Here is a 21,821-nt window from a genome sequence, read left to right as displayed (position 1 = left end):
TAATCATGGCATCTCCGGATGGCAAGGCTACAAATATTTTCATTTTTGTACTTTATTTTAAAGTTCTCTACAAAGATCATATATTACTTTCACACTCCATTAAATCAAATATTTACAGCATGTTAAATGAATAAATTATAACTATATAGATCAATAAAGATTAATTTCTTGTGTAATATTTAAAAACAAAAATAAATATTATGTCTTTTCCATGGATACAACACACAAAGAGAAAGTTTTTTAAAATGCAGGAGAATGATAAACATCAAATTCAGAATAATGGTCAAAGCTGGGAAGGAAGGGGACTATGATGAGGAAGGAGTGTCTAGGAGGTTTCAATAATATCTATGATACATTATTTCTTAAGCTGTGTAGTAGGTACATGGTATTCATTAAATTGTTCTATACCCTTCTTTATGCCCAAAGTATTTCAAAATTCTGTTAAAGCAGCAGCTACAGAAGTCATGCCAAAGCAGTAGTACTTAACCCCAATCTCTTCAAACTACTTTAATGGAATATGGTACTAGAAGATAATAGAGATAAACGTATCATTTACAAGTGAGAAAATTCTTTGGAAATTTTAAAGCAGGGGTTCTAAAGGTGGGTTTTCATGTGTATATTTACAAGCAAATAACAATCTAAAATCTACATTCCATAAAATATCTGTAGCAAACATTCTAATCCGTACCTTGCACATAGCTCAAAATTAAATCTGTCCAATGTAATATATAAATTATTTTGAATATGACCTCATTTTACATTTCCACTTAACAACCCTATCTGAAAGCAGACTTTTTACTTTAGTCAGTTTAAAAACAGTACTTAGGCTTTTAAAGATGTTGTAAAAATAAGATTAATTTCTGACTGGTATTTTTCATCTTGGTGATTTAAAATGGATTTTAACCAGCACATGACACCTACCACAAGCAGCACCACAAAAGTGGCTCACATAGTAACACAACCCCTGTACTAGCTACACCCATTCACACTGTTACATAGCTATGACAGTGACCCAAGTCTAGGTAATGGCTATCCTACCCAAGCTTTCAGTAGTATCCATTGTAATTTGAAGCAATGACCTTCAAGGACAAAAGATAAATTCACAAGATGTTTGAAGATACTCCTCAAAATAGATTCAGTAACTTTTAACTTGAAACAAAAAAAAAAGTGTATGGTTTTGATTGTTAGAAATGCCTTAGCTTATCTCTTACAATCTCTACTTGTGATAGGAGTAAAAGGTTTTTTTTTAAAAAAAGTAAGGATTGGGGTGGAGGTAAGGAAGACCTACATGGTTTAGAACTAGCACTGTTTCTCCCCATTTCCACCTTCAACTTCACTGCCCATTCCCACAACCTAGCCCTAAACCAGAAATAAGAGTGTAACAAACAAATTACCAGAAAACAAAAGGAGTACTATTTTAGCAAACTGAAATTATCAAAACGTAGCTAGATGGACTGAGGTTTCCACACTAAAAGAAAAGGCTATATCATGCCATTTTACCACCCAATTCCTTGCCCCAAAAAACAAGGGGAGGGTGGGAACAATAGTCTATAATCACACTAGGGTATTCTTCAGACAGGCTCCCTTGAAGGGGAAAATGACTCAATTAAAACTATCTACCTGGATCTGCAGTTTATATGAACACAAGGACTTTTATTCACTATTCTTCCTAAAAAGTGATTTTTTTTTTTTAAAGATTTTATTCATTTGACAGAGAGAGACACAGCGAGAGAGGGAACACAAGCTCGGAGAGGGAGAGAGGGAGAAGCAGGCCTCCTGCCGAGCAAGGAGCCCGATGCGGGGCTCGAACCCAGGACCCCGGGATCATGACCCGAGCCGAAGGCAGACGCTTAACGACTGAGCCACCCAGGCGCCCAAAAGTGATTTGTTTTTAACATCCAGCTTCTGTAACCCTTTTTGAAAAGACTTTACAAGCAAGAGCAATGACCTATTGAAATTTAAATGAGATGTTTGCTTTACAGATCAAATCCATCTGACTTGAGGATCCTCTCTTAGACTACTACAAATTTAAGGACCCAAAAACTACAGGAGTCATTAATAGAAGCCTAACAAGGCTGGAACTGTCGGCTCCGTGGGTACTTGTACACGTGTCCTTTTCCTGTGCATTTCTGAAACCAGTTAATTCTCATTTTAATATCACCTTATATTTAGTTCTTTATATCATAATTTGCATTTACCAAATATATTATCATCCATATTTCATTTGACCAACCTATCCTCAACAACTGTCTGTGGAAAGCTGCCTAATCAAGACTGCCTACATTATTTTACTCACCAAGTTCTGTCCTGTTTAAGTGTCATCATACCACATTCACTAAACAAGTATTCTTTCAGCACCTTTTCTGTGTGAAATCCCGGAAGAGGGAAACTGAAGAGGGACATCTGAATGATTAGTTTAGCCCTCACACAGCTTATAGCAGCAGTTCTCAGAGTGAACAGTAGAACCCCGGGAGCCCCTGAGACTTTTTCAAGGGACCCATAAGATCAAATCTATTTTCATATAACTGCAATACTGTGATTTTAAGAAATATATATTTGGTCATCCAGATGTACTTTTTAAGTTTTTTTAGTTTCAGGTGTACAATATAGTGATTCAACAATTCCATATATTACTCAGTGCTCATCATGTTAAGTGTATTCTTGAATCCCCATCACCTATTTCACCCATCCCCCACCCCTCTCCCCTTTAGTAACCATCAGTTTGTTCTCTATAGTTAAGAGTCTGTTTCTTGCTTTGTCTTTTTTTGTTGTTCATTTGTTTTGTTTCTTAAATTCCACATGAGTGAAATCCTATGGTATTTGTCTTTCTCGGACTTATTTCCCTTAGCATAATACTCTCTAGATGATCCATGTTGTTGCAAATGGCAAGATTTCATTCTTTTACGACTGAATAATATTCCCTGGTATATATACAACCATACCTTTATTCATTCATCTATGGATGGATACTTGCGCTGCTTCCCTATCTTGGCTATTACAAATAATGCTGCAATAAACAGAGGGGTGCATGTATCTCCTTGAATTAGTGTTTCTGTATTTTTTGAGCAAATGTCCAGTGTGTGATTACTGGATGATAGGGTAGTTCTAGTTTTATTTTTTTTAAAGATTTTATTTATTTATTTGAGAGAGAGAGAATGAGAGAGAGAGAGCACGAGAGGGAAGAGGGTCAGAGGGAGAAGCAGACTCCCTGCTGAGCAGGGAGCCCGATGTGGGACTCGATCCCGGGACTCCAGGATCATGACCTGAGCCGAAGGCAGTCGCCTAACCAACTGAGCCACCCAGGCGCCCCAGGGTAGTTCTAGTTTTAATTTTTTGAGGAACCACATGTATTTTGATCTCCATCCAGCTACTGGCTCACAGCTCCTAAAACACTTGGAATTTCTGGTGATAAGGTCAACTGAAGTTGTCTTTTGTTATGTTAATGAAGGTGGCTTTGGAACCCCCCCCCCCAAAGGACAGGGACTGGTTGCCAGGAGGACCAACCACGTTTTCAGAAGGTTGGAACTTTCAGCCGCAACCCCCTACCTCCTCGGAGGGGAGAGGGCTGAAGGTTGAATCAACCAATGGCCAATGACTTAGTCAATCATGACTACCTATTGAAGCCTCCAGAAAAACCCAAAGGACTGGATCCAGGGAGTTTCTAGGTTGATGAACATATGGAAATACTGGGAGAGTGGTGCACCTGTAGAGGGCATGGAAGCCCCACGCCCTTTCCCCATACCTTGCCCAGTGTATCTCTTCACCTGGCTGTTCACTTCCTTTATCATATCCTTTAATAAACTGGTAAAATTAAGTGTTTCCCTCAGTTCTGCAAGCCACTCTAGCAAATTAATCGAACCTGAGAAGGAAGTCATGGGATCCTCTGACTTACAGTCAGAAGTACAGGTAATAACCTGGACTTGTGATTAGCATTCTGAGTTGGACGGAGTCCTTGTCAGAAATGAGTTGAATTCTCAGGCATCCTGCTGGTGCCCAAGAATTGGTTGGCTGTATGTGTGGGAAACCAGCTCCATCCCCCCCATACACATTCGAATTAGTCTCAGAACAATTTAGTAACCAAGACATTTGCCGTTTTCATTGTGCTTATATTTGCACTTACGTGCAAAAGCAACAGTAGGGTAAAACTACTGGCACTTTAGAACAATATAGTCTTAATCTTCATGTGCACACAGTAAGAGTCAATTTTACTGAAGAATGTGTTGATGAAAGTACAAGTTATATATTTTTATTAAATCTTCACACTTGAGTTCTTGTCTTTTTACTATTCTGTATAACCAAACGGAAAGTATTCATAAAGCACTTCTGCATTCAGAAGCATGCTCTTTCAAAAAGCACATATATCATGTTTTGAGTTGCAAACTCAATTAGCTACATCTCCCCCCCCCAAAAAACACCATTTTTACTTCAAAGAGTGGCTAACAGACAGACTATATGGTTATTCAGACATGGGTATACGGCACATATTTTTCCAAAAAACAACAAAGTGAACCTGTCACTCCAAGGAAAATAACTGACAGTATTTATTGCCAAAGATAAAATCTGCTATATCAAGTGATAATTAGAATTCTGGAAAACTTTATCTGCCACAGTGAGCTTGACAGCTTTCCATTACTTAAAAGCCTTTTCTGATGAGATCAATGGTAGTGTTATTGAATGTGATTTTTGTGTCAACATTTGGAAATTTGCGTAACTCAGTAAACTGGTATCTTCCAAATGACTATGTATGATGTTACAAAATCATGGATGGGTTAAAAGAGTCATTCAAAGTCTATGATAAGCCAATAGATTTCAATGAAACAAAGTACAGTTATGGTTTCAGAACCTACACCGCAAATCACCTTGAAGAAATTAATACTGCTGAGTTTTGGTGTAATATTAAAGAATATCCACAATTATCTGAAAAGGCTCTTAAAATGCTTTTCCCTTTCCCATCTATATATTTGGTATAAGATCAGATCTTTTCCATTTACTTTAACCAAAGCAACGTACTCAGCAGACTGAGTGCAAAAACAGAATTCAACTGTCTTCTATCAAGCCAGACATTAGAAGGATTTGCAAAAACTGTAAAATACCCCTTATTATAGTTTTTTAAAAAATATAGTTATTAAAAAAATAAATTATTTTTATAAACATATTTCACCTATTCTAACATATAGTGGGTGTCCTATTGTTATTTTTAACTTAAACATTTTAAAACATTTCTCAGTTTTAATTTCTAATACAGTAAATATCAAAATTTATAGGGGCGCCTGGGTGGCTCAGTCGTTAGGCGTCTGCCTTCGGCTCAGGTCATGATCCCAGGGTCCTGGGATCAAGCCCCGCATTGGGCTCCCTGCTCCACGGGAAGCCAGCTTCTCCCTCTCCCACTCCCCCAGCTTGTGTTCCCTCTCTCGCTGTGTCTCTCTGTCAAATAAGGAAATAAAATCTTAAAAAAAAAAAACCAAAAACTTATAACCCACATAAACAAAAGCTCGAGTCCTCAGTAATTTTAAAGGTATAAAAGGGTCCTGAGACCAAAGATTAAGAACCACTGGCTTATAGTATAATAAGAGAAAAAAAGAAAACACAAATAATAACCCAAGGCTGAAAATGTGTGTCATAGCCCTTCTATTCTTGGACATCCCAGCTCTTCTTAAACTAGACCTATGCTACCTACCAGGCTCTTGAAATAATTTATTTGGCCCTGCCATCAATATAATCAAAATGAGTAAGTCTTTAAGCAGGCATAAAAAGGACTTAAGCAATACCAAGATTATATATTAAACCAATTTGAATTCATAGGTTTTTCTTTACTAGTTTTCTAAATAAATGGCCTGAATTAAATTGGTTGTATTTCCCTGGTATAAACTTAGCCTATAAAGAGAAGTTCTCTTGGAAAAGCATCCCACATAATCCAATTAGTAATGGAAAGCCATGGAATTTGGTTCCCTGCCTCTCAACAGGGCAAAAAACCTAGAAATCCTACACTGGTGCTGAGATTCAGGACACAGAAGATGTCATTCCAAAAAGGGGGGGGCACTTTCTGGAGGACCATATGCACATAAGCAATCATTGGTGTTTTTAAAAAAGGGAGATACAGAGGCACCTGGGTAGCTCAGTCAGCTGGACATCTGACTTTGGCTCAGGTCATGGTCCTGGGGTCCTGGGATTGAGCCCAGCGTCGGGCTTCCTGCTTCCCCTCTGCTGCTCCCCCTGCTCATGCTGTCAAATAAATACAAGATCTTAAAAAATAAATAAATAAAAAGGGAGTTACAAACACACCTTTTGTGTGTGCTTAGCCTACCTTGAAGGATACACAAGAAACTAGTGGAGGTGATTTCTGGAGAGGGAGACTAGGAGAGAAACTTACTTTTCACTGTATTCCTTTTATATTGTTTGATATTTTAACCACGTGCATATAATATTTATGCAAAAATAAGTATTTTTAAAACACCATTCCTACATCACCTATTTCTCTAGTCTTTTATCTCAAATGCAAATTCCAAATAATACTAGTAGATATACAGATCATTAAATGCTTATCTGTTAAATAAGCAGTGGATACACATTTCATATACCTGACAGAAACATCAAAAGCAATCTGTCCATCAACCAAGAAGTGATCAGCCTTGATTACCTGAAGAAGTACTGGAGTACCTGATTACAGAAGTATTTAGCGATGCCATCCGATGCCATCCATCTGCCCCGTATTGATATAGTTGCTGTAGTTGTTATTTCAATGGTAACTTTTTTCTTTTTTATATTCACCACAGCATTTGCTTTAAGAAATATTCTCTGGATAGCACCAAAGTAGGTAAGGTTAAAGATTCCTTTAAACCATGCAGCAACATCAAAGTCAGAATTAACTTAGTTCCTACTAGGCACTAGACACTATGACTAGATAATGTAACACTTAATTTTTTTTTAAGATTTTTTTTTTAATTCATTCAAGACACAGAGATACAGAGAGAGAGAGAACATGAGTAGGAGGAGAAGCAGAGGGAGGGGGAGAAGCAGGCCCCCCGCTGAGCAGGGAGCCCGATGCAGGACTCGATCCCAGGACCCTGGGATCATGACCTGAGCCGAAGGCAGATGCCTAACCATCTGAGCCACCCAGACGCCACATAATGTAACACTTATAACACACAATGTAACACATGACAATGTGCACTTGGATCTAAAACCTAACTACACAGTATAGATTTTAATAGTTACACCAATCAAAAAGACTTGGGGGTTTTAACCAATTCCAAGTTCAACAAGCCAATCTCATGATATGGCTACAATACACGTAATTCAAATCTGGGCTGTATTAATCATAGTGGCTACACAGTGTCCAGAATACAGAAATACCCACTGTAGTTTGTACTTATCAGACCTATCTCACAACTAATGCTGAGGATTAGGCCAAAGATCTAGAGTATTTAGGTACACAAGATCTAGAGACCCTGAAAAAGTACAGTAGGGTACGGATAGTTTGGTAAGTGGAGGGCAACATTTAATGAGTTAGCTATCATGTGTGAAGCATTTCACATGAATTTTTCTTACATCTTCACGTATCAATGATACAGGCATTATTATCCTTGTCTTAAAATTAAAGAGATTCAGACTCTGAAACAGCAAGTAACATGCTCAAATTTGCATGCAACTTTGCATTATCAGGATTTAAACCCAGAGCTCCTGTAATGGGTTGAATGGTGGCTCCCCGAAAGGTATGCCCACATCCTAATTCCTGGAACCTGTGAATGTTACCTGATTTGGAAAAAAAAGGGGTCTTTTAGATATAACAAAACTAAGGATCCTGAGATGAGGAGATCATCCTGGATTATCCAGGTTGTTCCAAAATCCAATGACAAGTGCCCTTATAGGAGTGAGGCCAACAGAGATTATACAGACAAGAGAGTAGGAGACAGTGTGCTCGTAGAGGCAGAGACTGAAATGATATAGCCACAAGTCAAGGAACACCAGCAGCCACAAAAAGCAGGAGGTGGTAAAGAACAGATTCTTCCCTAGAGCCTCCAGAGAGACTGTGGCCCTACAAACACCTGATTCCTGACTTTGGGGCTCCAGAACTATGGGAGAATAAATTTATGTTGTTTTAAGGCACTTACTTATGGTAATTTGTTATGGTAGGCCTAGGAAAACAGCCCTCCAACTCTCTTTCCAGCATACCCCATTACCCTTCCAAGAAGGCTGAAGGTCCCAGGGACATTTAAACTAAAAGAGAACTCAGAGGACTTTACAAAGAAAATATAAAACATGTATGATTTTAGAAGTCCTAGAGAACAGAAGACCAGTAGGTAAAACTTACAGGGAGAAATTTCAGTTGAAACTAAGCTTTCTAAGCATCCAAATATCTTAAAGATTAAACGGACTTTCGGTAAGAAGTAAATTTCCTATCACTGGATGTGTTCAAGGAGACTAATGATCATATAACTTTGGGGAGCAGGGGTGGCTTAAATGACTTAGAATCTGGTCCCACCCTGAGTTCCTAAAAATTATAAAGTATTAGATAGCACCACAAAGCCTGGTAATAAGGTAAAATATTACAAATGAATTTTGCAAGGCTTCTACAATCAAATAAATACTGACTGCTTGTTATGTGTCATGCACAGTGGCTGGTAATGAACACTGTATCTACTATAATGAAGCTTTACAATCTGGTGGGAAAAACAGACATATATCAAGAAATATACAAATAAGGGCACCTGGGTGGCTCAATTGGTTAAGTGACTGCCTTTGGCTCAGGTCATAATCCCAGGGTCCTGGGATTGAGCCCTGCATCGGGCTCCCTGCTTGGCTGGAAGCCTGCTTCTCCCTCTCCCACTCCCCCTGCGTGTGTTCCCTCTCACGCTGTCAATTAAATAAATAAATAAAATCTTAAAAAAATATATACAAATGTAAAATGACATGTACAGACATGGTAAATGGAAAGTGCAAAAATGAGGAAGATCTGATAAAACTTCCTGAGGAAATTATGCTTGAGGAGAGACCTGAATAAAATTTATATGATTTTACTAGAAAGAGAAGCAAGGGAAAAGCTTTCCAGGCAGAAGGAACACCAAAAGAAAGGCTTTATGGTTAGGGGAACATGACTGATACAAAATCAGTTCAAAAGTTAGATACCACATTAAAGAGCTTATCTTCATCCTAAATTCAATGGGGGGAGCACGACCAGAGCCGTGTACTTAGACAAAACCATTTCATTCTGGCCGCACTGAAGAGAATGGATTAGGGCTCAGCCAGAGTGGATGCAGGCGGACCACTTAGAGGTTATTCCAAAAGTTCAAGAAAGAAATGATAGCAACTCAGACAGAAGTGGTAATGGGGAAATGAAGAGGACAAATTGAATTTAGAAAGCTAAATAAACAGGATTTGATGACACAGGAAGACTAAAGTTTCTGTTCCGATAAACCAGATGAAATGGTGGTACTATTCACTGAGGTAAGCAAGAGTTGAACAGGAGCAAGTTTGATAAGGGAATTTCATTTGGAGATGTAAGTGCATCTGGAGACATCCAAGAAATACCAATTAGGCCACTGGATATAGGGTTCTGAAACTCTATTTGTAGGCCAAATCTGAGTATGCATATTTACATGGAACAACCGCATAGACTTTTTATCATTAAGGAAAACCAGTCATCGTTACAAAGTAATCATTATTCTTAAAAAAAGATAATTTCAAAATCATGCTAACCTAAAAGACAAGAATCACTACTGTACCAAAAGCCCTAAATTAATACTAAACAAAGATTGGGGCACCTGGATGGCTCAGTCAGAAGCATGTGACTCTTGATTCAAGGGTCGTGAGTTTAAGGGCCATACTTGGTGTAGAGATTACTTAAATGAATAAATTTTTTAAAAACTTAAAAAAAAGGGCGCCTGGGTGGCTCAGTTGGTTAAGCGACTGCCTTCGGCTCAGGTCATGATCCTGGAGTCCCGGGATCGAGTCCCACATCGGGCTCCCCGCTCGGCGAGGAGTCTGCTTCTCCCTCTGACCCTCCCCCCTCTCATGTGCTCTCTCTCTCTCTCTCTCTCATTCTCGCTCTCTCAAATAAATAAAATCTTTAAAAAAAAATAAAAAAAATAAAAACTTAAAAAAATACTAAACAAAGATTACCTATTTAAAGGGCAGTGGATGTATACCACTCTATGGCTATAAAATGGATTTCTTCAGAATGAAGACAATCCATCTTGATGGAATCTCAAGTTAGAATTAGCTATTATTATTCTCACATGTTCAGATACAAAAACTGAAAACAAGTTTAAGAGGCAATAAGTTTGTTCTTTTTATTCCCAGATTCTCTACCTCTTGCTCTATCTGCAAGATATTGATTTAGCATTTTAAATGTCAAGCATAGTTTTTCTCCTAGAAAAGATACTAATCTTCAGAGTAAAAGATAATAAATAAATCAGATATTATTCTTCCAACACACACCTCCATAAACTTTATACTATACTAGGTTGAAAAATGACTAGATTGCTTTGGATATTAGTTGCCGTAACTAAGGAACTATTTACCCTAGATGTGCTTTCCATTTTGTATAAAAAACAAAAACAAAGCAACTACCACAGGGATTAAAGACAGAACTAAAGGAGAAGGCAGGAAAATTGAGTTTTATTACTAACTCTAAAGAGAATCCACTGTATAAATTAAGAAAGTTAACTTTGAGAAATATCTAGTTATTTTTACATAAAATTAGAATTATATATGCCACATGCTTCACTGAGGGCAAGCATGAATGAGATTACATAGCATTTTATATTTGTACATATACTTATATTTTATATATATATATATAATCTTTTGAAATCCCCATAGATAATGCTAAAAAAAAGAAACCAGGTATTTTTAACACTTTTGTATTACACTATTGCTGCTACTAATAATCTAATTTGCTCTCAAGAGGAATAAAACAAGTCAAAAGGTCCCAGGGTAAAATTAAAGGGCCAATAATATACTGAGATAAATTTGTTCACTTCAGAAACTATCCTGCATATAGAAATCTTAGCTCAGAAAGTATGAGGACAGAGTGGAGAAAAAAAATGAGTTATTATGTGAATGAAATTGAGGTTAACCCAGGATTTAGCTTTCATTCTTCACTAAGTAAGCTTTCACAGGCCAGCCCTTTTGCCCTTACTCCAAGTTACCCTTACCTCAGCAAAAACACACGGAGCACGAAACAGACAGCAAGCATTTCCTGAACAAATTTGTATTTGGAGAGAAAATTTTAAATATCTTTTATATTTCATTAAAACAAATGGATTTACAACTGCCCCATTAAGAATACTTCAGGGCAAAAATAAACAGATGAATTACATAAAATTAGACATTTCTGGTTCAAAACAGTATGCACAGTATTATTGCATTTATCATAGACAGTGTACTTATGCATGTACATACATATAGACGGAGAAAAGTATCTAGAACTATATATACTAAAATATTATCTTTTTATGGTATAATTACGAACATTTTAAATTTTCTTTTTGCTTTTCTACAATGAACATATATACATGCCTTTTTAAGAAGAAAATACCATTTTTATTGTTTAACATGTCACAACACAGACTCAATTTTAGAATTAGAAATTTAGAATTTTTATTTAGAAGAAACTTTGGATGCCATTTCTGTCCTCTTCATTTTTCAAGTGGGGCAACAGGTCCAGTGAAGATAAGTGACTTGCCTGCCCAAAATCTGATAGTGAGCCTTTAGGGCCATAATTATATTTATCCATACTTATGGGGGCTGGGGGGGAGGGTTGGTTATAAGAGTTAATGCATGTTCACTAAAGATAATTTCAAAGTTATAAAAAAGAAAATGAAAATCATCTATATGCTTATAAACCAAAGAAAACAACCATTGACTTTGGAGGGTTTTTTTTTTCTTTCTAAAATTTCTCACTACAAAAGTAATATATTTTTAATGTAAAAAAAACTTTGAAAATATAGAACCAAAAATTAAGGAAAAGATAAAATTTTAACATTCAGTCACATAACTGGTGATATCAGAATTATTTCTTCTTAGACTTAGTACCTGAAGCCAGTTTTGGGGCAAGAGACTAGGTCTATGACAGTGTTTTTAATTAGCAAACCTTGGTTGGTTCTTTAATTTGTGGATTATTGTTATACAGAAGATCAATTACTAAGAATTTTATTTCATAACTGTTTAATAAAAGACAAAGAGCCGGGTGCCTGGGTGGCTCAGTTGGTTGGGTGACTGCCTTCAGCTCAGGTCATGATCCTGGAGTCCTGGGATCGAGTCCCGCATCGGGCTCCCTGCTCAGAGGGGAGTCTGCTTCTCCCTCTGACCCTCTTCCCTCTCTTGTTCTCTATCTCTCATTCTCTCTCTCTCAAATAAATAAATAAAATCTTAAAAAAAAAAAAAGACAAAGAGCCAAAAAAAAAAAAAACCAACAAAGGAAAAGATAAAATACTCCAGTTCTATCTAGGGATCTTCTTTGTAGATTAGTGAATGTAAAGATAATCCACAAACACAGCTAATTATAAGTTCCATAACACAAACTTTCTGTTTAAGATTACCCAATATTAATTCATTGCTTTTATTTATTTCAGAGAGAGAGAGAGAATGCGGAGGGGCGCGCAGATTCCCCGCTGAGCAGGGAGCCTGACTCAGAGCTTGATCTTGGGACTCCAGGATCATGACCCCAGCCGAAGGCAGACGCTTAATGACTAAGCCACCGAGGCGCCCCCCCCCCTTTTTTTAACATTTATTTATTTTGAGAGTGAGCACAGAAGGGAGGGACAGAGGAGGAGGGAGGGAGAATCTCAAGCAGACTCCCTGCTGAGCCAGACAAGAGGCTCCACAACCCTGAGATTCTGACCTGAGCCAAAATCAAGAGTCAGATGCTTAACTGACTGAGCCACCCAGGAGCCCCCATTCATCGCTCCCTTGTATTTACCAACAGTCCATAAAACATTGCTGGCATTAATTATAGGAAAAAAATGAATTATGAACAAATATATTTATAAAAACAAGCTAATCGGGCGCCTGGGTGGCTCAGTTGGTTGGGTGACTGCCTTCAGCTCAGGGCATGATCCTGGAGTCCCAGGATCGAGTCCCACATCGGGCTCCCTGCTCAGCGGGAGTCGCTTCTCCCTCTGACCCTCTTCCCTCTCGTGCTCTCTCTCATTCTCTTTCTCAAATAAATAAAATCTTAAAAAAAAACACAAGCTAATCAAACTCTTAAGTTATGAACCATCATTAACTCAATTAGCAAGACATTAAAAAAAAAACTACTTCATCTTTATCTTGTCCTTTTAAAATTCCTACCTTCTGGGACACCTGGGTGGCTCAGTCAGTTAAGCGTCTGCCTTTGGCTCAGGTCATAATCCCAGGATCCTGGGATCAAGTCCCACACTGGGCTCCCTGCTCAGCGGGGAGCCTGCTTCTCCCTCTGCCTGCCGCTCCCCGCTTGTGTGCTCGTGCTCTTTCTCTGCTAAATTAAAAAAAAAGTTCCTATCTTCTATATACTTTATAATGCACACAAATGTATTAGTACAATAGCACAGGAACATCATTTATAAATAAAGTGATTCAGAATGTGTGCTCAAAATTTTTACTTGAATGGGTGACCATACAAGTCACTGGAGATCACTGCCCCAGAACCTAGGGCTTAGCTAACAAAACTGTCTCCTAATCTAATTTCAAAGATCCAAAAATCAGAGGTAGAAAGTAAAAATGACCAATTATCTACAATTTCAGAATGAGGGGCACCTGGGTGGCTCCTAGGATGGAGCCCTACATCGGAATCCCTGCTCAGCGGGGAGTCTGCTCTCCCTCTCCCTCTGCCCCACCCCCTGCTTGTGCCCTCTCTCTCTCAAATAAATAAATAAAATTTAAAAATAAAATAAAAAATTTCAGAATGAAATGATTTTGGAATAAGTAGTTCTAATATGGAACATTATTAAAAATTTGCTTAAATTTCTAGATTTTATTAATAACTTAAGAAACTTGAACACTAGCAACTTGTTAGCATTAAATCATCATAGATCTCAAAGCATTCCATAATTGTCATACTTCAGAAGGACCCTGTAAAATAGGCCAATGGTATTTTCACTTCATGGTCAGAAAAATTAAGCAAGTAAAGAGTGTCTTGCCCCAAATGACTAGACCAAAACATTTGTGCATTTTAGAAAACTTCCAAAGTATAAGAACTCTGAACTTAAACATTTTTGAGTGCAATCTATGAACCACTTAGTTTTCTTTTAAAACTTATTCTCTCTTTAAAACAATAGTAATCTGGGCGCCTGGGTGGCTCAGTTGGTTAAGCGACTGCCTTTGGCTCAGGTCATGATCCTGGAGTCCCGGGATCGAGTCCCACATCGGGCTCCCTGCTCGGCGAGGAGTCTGCTTCTCCCTCTGACCCTCTTCCTTCTCGTGCTCTGTCTCTCTCATTCTCTCTCTCTCAAATAAATAAAATCTTTTTAAAAAATAATTAAAAAAATAAAATAGTAATTTGATCACCCACAAAGCCTACTACTGTATATAGTATATGAACTGATAGTCATATACTAGTGTGAATCCTAGAGTATTAAAAGAACAAAACAACAACAAAAAAACAAAACAAGGAATCCAGAAGACTTGGCAAGATTCTGAAATTGGTTAAGTTTTGCTTTGGCATTCCTCCCACCTTCCTTCTGGTGCTCTTAGTCCTATCTCCTGGAGGTGTCTCAGATCTTCCCGAAGTTCTTCACCTGAGATACCCACTCAAAATTTCTTCCCCTTGGTCTGTCCCAGTCAATCAAGTTAACAGATTTCAGCCAGCCAACACAACCAGTATTTGACTTAATTAACAATACTGAAAAGGCCTTTGACTCTTCCGTGTGTCAAGAACGCTATGGACCCTCTCCCCAGAAAAACTGCACAGGCACACATAAAAAATTTTTCATACAATTTCAAGAGATCAGGGTTACATGACCAAAATATATCCCTGAGTCCCAGAACTATAAAATTCAGGCTAAAACCCCCTGCATTTAACATTAAATTATAAAAAAAATCTGCATCTTAAAAAACTAAAAACCCAGGGCGCCTGGGTGACTCAGTTGTTAAGCATCTGCCTTAGGGGCAGGTCATGATCCCAGGGTACTGGGATCGAACCCCGCATCGGGCTCCCTGCTTGGTGGGAAGCCTGCTTCTCCCTCTCCCACTCCCCCTGCCTGTGTTCCCTCTCTCGCTGTGTCTCTCTCTGTCAAATAAATAAGCAAAAAATCTTTGGGAAAAAAAACAAAAACACTAAAAACTCAGGGATGCCTGGGCGGCTTAGTCTGTTGAGCACCTGCCTTCTGCTCAGGTCATGATCCTAGGGTCCTGGGATCGAGTCCCTAGTGAAGCTCCTTGCTCAGTAGGGAGCCTGCTTCTCCCTCTGCCTGCCACTCCCCCTGCTTGTGCTCTGACAAATAAAATCTTTAAAAAAAAAAAAAGACTATAAACTAAAACACATATACTATATACTCAAATCTATAAAATCTAATTGTTAGAATTGAAGTATTCTCTCAAAGCTTTTATGCTATAATTTCCATAAGGGGAAGAATAGGACCTATTTCTAAGCATAGGTCATCTATTAAACTGGGTTTTATAGACCCTGTATTCAATAATGCTCTAGAAATCTATTGTTTACACTATCATGATTCCTGTCAAAACAATACACACACACACAATACATACACACATACTCAGAAAATGCCTTTTATCTCTTAATTGCCAAATCCAGTTTTCATCCCAATGAGCTCTCCGTAGGATTTCAAGTTGCTAAATTCCCTGTTACAATTCCCTTAACCCCTATCCTTAGCTTCTTCAAACCCATACTATTTATCTTATCTCTTTAGCCATTCTTTTTCAACTTCCCTCATAGGCCCCTCCTCTTCCACTTGACCTTCAGATGTAGATGCTTGGTTAAGGTTGCCCTTAGTCTTCTCCTCAATCCTGATACTATACTCTTTTGCAGTTTCTGAATGACATTATGCTAATGGATACAAGTCTCTTAATTGATCCCCACTTCCCCTTCTGCTCCAGCCAAATCTGTCAATAGGGAGCTATTTGATGTATCTTGATTCCCACATCTAGAATCATACCCTATTCCCTTCTTTCTCAAATTCTGTTCTTCCAATACAGTCCCTATCTTAATTAAAGGCATCATCATTCATTAATGAACTATAATCTTTGAACTCCCCATGCTCTTCCCAATCAAGTCACAACCTCATCAGCTTCATTTTCCACTACTCCTCAAGCATAGCAAAATCTACTTGCTATTCCTCAGACTATCAATGCCCTTCCTCTAACCTCTTCTCCATCAGGTGAAACAGCTACTCACTTTTTCAAGTCCTACTTAAAGATCTCCTACAGTCTTCCCTAACCTCACTTACTCTCCCCACATTACTCACCCCCTGCCTCTATAATTCCACACGAGTCTTTATTTTTTTTTAAAGATTTTATTTATTTGAGAGAGAGAGAATGACAGATAGAAAGCACGAGAGGGAAGAGGGTCAGAGGGAGAAGCAGACTCCCCGCTGAGCGGGAAGCCCGATGTGGGACTCGATCCCGGGACTCCAGGATCATGACCTGAGCCGAAGGCAGTCGCTTAACCAACTGAGCCACCCAGGCACCCGAGTCTTTATTTTACTTCTCAACAAGCTATACTGTAGTTAGTTGAGCCCTTATCTTTCTCCTCTAGTAGACAAGGCCTGTGGTTTACTTGTTACTGTAGCACTTAACACATGCCTGGAATACAGCATGTCTTTGATCAATGACTAGTGAATGAATGGCAAAACTCCAAAGACAGAGTTAAGGTTATTTCTCAATGAAGGGTATACCTTATCCCCTTTTGAACATAAAACAAGAATTAAGTCCCCTAGTCCCTCACTCCCCATTTCTAGTCCACTGCTTAGTTTTAAGCAATGTTTCATGGGGACATTTCCTCACTTCCTCTTGTTTTTGTAGGTCTAGCTGCCAGCCTAACCACATTAGCATTCAGGAGCAGCAACAAAACAGACTCTCCAAGTTCTAAAAAGCAAAGACTTTACAATTACCAATAGTGATACAAGTTCCTTTCTAAAAACAAATCTTAACGTTTACGCATAAAAACTTCATTCTTCATAATTCTGAAAAAGGCTTGGCATAGTTTACCCAACAGGAACCATTTAAGAGTTATTAAGAAAATGTCCATTTAAACTGTCAGCCAAAATTTTCACATTTATAACCATAGAAATCAGCATGCATGAATTTATCTAAATACTATGCTTGTATACTAAATACACTATATATTTATCTATAAATCAGTCTAAATTACCAGATGACCCACACATAAGTAGTTCTTTTAGCTTCCTTTAAAAATATGTGCCCAGGGGCCCCTGGGTGGCTCAGTCGTTAAACGTCTGCCTTCAGCTCAGGTCATGATGCCAGGGTCCTGGGATCGAGCCCCGCAGGAAGCCTGATTCTCCCTCTCCCACTCCCCCGCTTGTGTTCCCTCTCTCGCTTTATCTGTCAAATAATCTTTAAAAAAAAAAATAAGTGCCCAAAGGGGTGCCTGGGTAGCTCAGTTGGTTAAGCATCTCTCAGCTCAGGTCATGATCTCAGGGGGTCATGAGATCAAGCCCCATGTCAGGCTCTGTGCTCAGCTCAGAGTCTGCTTGGGATTCTCTCTCTCCCTCTCCCTCTGCCCCTCCCTGGCTTGCTCGCTCACTCTCTCAAATAAATAAATAAATCTTAAAAAAAAAGTACATGCCCTAAATTCCAGTGATCATCCCAATCTATAAAACTAGATTCTTTTATCAGCATCAGTTACTCTTCTAGAGTAACCAACTTTCCCGAAACACATTCACACACACCCACACACCCCTCCCTTAACAAACCTGGTTTCCTCAAAAAATTATCTGATGGTTCAGTAACAGTTTGATAAGGCAGGCTACAAGGTCTGGGATTCTGGAGGAAATCCCATATATGGTACAATTATCTTCTAAGAGGCTACTTTCGGTGACAGAATACAGATTTGCCTCAAGGGATCACAAATATGGTAGGCCCACCTTATTTGCCTCCTAGATTTTTTTGTTTTTGTCTTTCAAAAATATACTAAAAGCTCTCTTTAAAGTTGTATTTCTGGGGCGACTGGGTGGCTTAGTTGTTAAGTGTCTGCCTTCGGCTCAGGTCATGATCCCAGGGTCCTGGGATCGAGCCTTCCATCAGGCTCCCTGCTCTGCCGGAAGCCTGTTTCTCCCTCTCCCACTCCCTTTGCTTGTGTTCCCTCTCTCGCTGTGTCTCTCTCTGTCAAATAAATAAATAAAATTTAAAAATAAACAAAGTTGTATTTTCTGACTTTTCTTCACTTCATATAAATGTTCACATTTAGGCCCACAGACATGGTGAAAAGGCAAAAAAAAAAAAAAAAGACTGTATGATGAAATGTGTTTGAAGCTTCAATAACTAAACCGCATTGAGTGGGGTCAAAAACTCATTAGCCTAATTCTGAACTACACTTCAGAAAAAAATATATATTCTAAGGCATATATAATCCACTTATTTTACCTGAGCAGTCAAAAATTCTTTTCATTTTCCAACTTTTGTCCATATTACATCAAAATAACTTCAGACAAAGCATTCTTGTTGCTCCAAGATTGAAAGTTTCCAATAGCTCAATGTGGTTGTAATCTTCTGGAAACACCCGAAGTTGATTTGTTTCACCTCCTTTTACTATTGTCTCTTCCAGCCCATTCACCTTAGAAGAATATTGATGGACCAAAGTTCTAACTGAAAAGCCCAGAAAGTGAATAATCCATCCCCTAGCTCTTAAGAAAGGAACTATGATACATAATGCACAAAAATTAACATGTACCCAGAGCCTCAAAAACAAAACAAAACAAAACAATGATTGGACTTGGTTTAAATAAAATGTTTCTAAAATAAGCTTAACAAGTAGGTTTCTTTTTCATTGCTGTTTTACTAAACATTTATGGAAAATTATACTTGGGTAAGCTCAGGCTGAAAACACTAGTTTTAGCTCTCAAGGAAAACATGAACGAACAGAGAGAACATTTTCTAAAACGTTTTTTACAAAAGATTGGTATTTAAGACTGATTTTCCAAATACAATACACACACACACATAATTACATAATTAATAAGCACCACACAAAGTCACACACATTTAAATTCAAATATCACATTTCCTGGACTAATTACAACTCCAGAGAGGGTGCACTGAAATTCTTGAGGTTAGAGTAGACACTTCTGAGACTCAACAACCCAGAGTTCCCGCTTTACACTCCAATTTTTCACAGTGGCACTAAGTGGATGAACAAGCCCACTGCAGCACAAAGCACTGGGGTTGCCTAAAGAGATCTAACAGAAGCTGAACATATGCAATAACTTCCTGTTCTCCAGACTGGAGGGTGTGCTTCTAAAGGCTGACAATTCATAGCCCTTCCAAAAACCAAAAGTCAGTACGTTTTTTTCAAATACTCGTGAAAAAATTTTTAATTTCAAAAATTACTATTCATCATTATTTCCCAACAAACATTTACTGAATGCCTTATTATATATGAGGTATAAAAAATTTAATCCCAGACCCCAAGGAGCTTAAATTTCCCTTAAAACAGTCACCCATTTGTGATTATTTCACATAAAATACTTCTCCAAGACAACTCAGGGGTCTGCTTGAACTCACAGTATACAGGCAATGGAAAATTCAGGTAGTTAAATCATAGGGAGTTTGTCTTCAGCTCCTAACAAAATTAGAGATAGATGTACACTTGTGCTTTAATAATAACAAGAAACTTGCAATTTGGGGTTCCACTGGAATATACATGAATTGGGAGGGAAACCTGAAATCCTTTCTTCTTTAATCCCTTCTAGATCTGGACAAGGGCTTTCATTATCTGCTGCTCTTAGAGTTACTTCCTAAATCTAGGAGCTAAATTTCCTTAAAACCTGGTAAGAAATCTATTCCCATGAAAACTCCTAGCTTGAGGATGATTTTTTTTCTTTTTGGCTAAGTGAGAATATGACCACTGACTACTAAGCAAAAAGTCATTTTCCCTCATATATGTTGAGTTTGAGATGGGGGGGAGGGGAAAGGCACATAGGATGAAATCAAAGGACTTCAAATAAGCATGTGCCAAAAGATATTAAGCAGTACTTCTTAATCTGATTGTTTTTTTGTTTTTGTCATGGGCCCAGTTGAAAGTCACATTTAATGCCTGTCAGAAGAAAAAAAAAAGTCCCTTAACACAAACAATTCTGCACACCCAAGAATAAGTATTACATTACATGTGATAATTGTATGTTTCCTCTCCTGCTCATAAAATAAGGAAATTACACTCATGCACAGATTCTAGTCATATTTTCACTACCTTATGAGATAATACGTCAAGAACATTCAAACACAAATCTGGATACTACTACTGAAATCTAAAAACAAAACAAAAAACCCCAGCATCTCCAAGGCCCCTCGCCCCTCCTTTCTTGAGTGAGGAACAACCCAATAACTTACTGTTCAAAGTCAAAGCAAAAGGAATTTTTTTTTTTTTTAAAGGCTGGACATGAAATAGGAAAAGGATCACCGTAGGCATAGATGATGCCCTGGAAAAACAGGTGAGATGCGCAAACCCATTCTCCTGTGAGCACTGTCCATGCTGACAGGTTCACTCACACTGCCTTCACCTTGAAAACTTCCCAATCCATTGTCTCTACACACTTAAGAAAACGTGAATTTTGCTCTGACCACAAAAAGAATTAAGCACAACTGACACCAGCTCTGAAGTAAGCAATTAATATGTTCTAATCTAATGCTTAAGGAGGGATGGAGATCAGGCAACAGCTCCTCCAACTGGCTGGAGCAGATTACCATTTGAAGCCCTAAAAATGCTAAGATTTTTAAACAACTCCAAGTTCTGATGGACACAGTCAGATGCACTGTAGAAACTTTGGGACGAGCAGCAACGACACAACAGGTGAGGGAGGCGGTGGACATCATTGCACAGTGAGGTGGACAACATGCAGAGGCAAACCCTTGAGTTTCCCGAAAGGCTGGGGATGTGAAATAATACCCTTGCACAAGGCCATCCAGAGCCCCTGTCTTTACAGTGGCAACAGTTCGGTTCCTTCCGAGGGGCGCGCCACTCGCCCTCTCCTCACCCAGGAGACCACCACCCCAGGCATAGGAAGAACCGAGGCCCCTCCACCGGCAGCATCTCAGCTGGGGAAGAAAACACAATGTCGCTCCTTATTTCTGCGTACAAAAGGACTTTGCGCCCTCCTCCTCGAACCGCCGCCGCTGCTGGCCGGGCCGCCTCCTAACTTGCAAGAAGGTGGGCAACGCGCCATATTCGAGCGTCCCCCGGTCTACCTGGGTAACAAGCCCACGCCACCCCGGCGGGAGGAAGCTTCGGAGACCGCCCGAAGAGCCAGACTCCTCTCCCGCAGGAGACAGCGGCTCCCGCGCCCCGGCCCGGCCCGCCGCGCCGCCCGCGGACCAGACCGGGGAAGGGCCGAGGGGGCGAGCGGGGAGCCGCGGCTCCGGTCCCGCGCAGCCCGCCCACCTCCCGCTCCCGGGCCCGGCGCGCTCTCCCGGGCCTCCCGCTCCCGAGCCCGCGGGAAGACCGGGCCCGGGCTCCGGGTTCTACGGTGGTGAGGAGGCCGCGGCCCCCAGAGCCTCAGGCGGCGGGGGAGGCCGGAACCCTGGGGCTCTCGGGAGGGCAGCGCCTCCCTCCCGAGCCCGCCAGGACGCCTGGGGCCTACTGCGGCCTGCGCATCCTCGGGGTGGCGGTTTGACTGGGCCGGGCCGGGGCCCCCCGCCCGAGGCGGGCCGAA

General features: G+C 39.5%; 1 protein-coding gene across 8 annotated transcripts in view; it reads right to left on the bottom strand.

Moving 5' to 3' along the window:
• NRF1 (nuclear respiratory factor 1) overlaps positions 1–21,821 on the bottom strand; it is a 147,727-nt gene that overhangs the window by 125,643 nt on the left and 263 nt on the right. The window contains exon 1 of one of the 8 annotated variants that reach the window (XM_073899189.1): positions 18,541–21,584. The exons of the other annotated variants lie outside the window; for them this stretch is intronic. The gene's annotated coding sequence lies outside the window, so the exon portion shown is untranslated. Of the gene's footprint in view, positions 1–18,540; positions 21,585–21,821 lie in introns of those variants that run through there. 8 annotated transcript variants of the gene reach the window in all.

This window comes from Callorhinus ursinus, unplaced genomic scaffold (genome assembly GCF_003265705.2).
Source record: "Callorhinus ursinus isolate GAN/ISIS: 27379988/994484 unplaced genomic scaffold, GSC_fseal_2.0 scaffold12, whole genome shotgun sequence".
NCBI classification, from domain to species: domain Eukaryota; kingdom Metazoa; phylum Chordata; class Mammalia; order Carnivora; family Otariidae; genus Callorhinus; species Callorhinus ursinus.
This window is presented reverse-complemented; position numbering and strand designations above follow the sequence as displayed.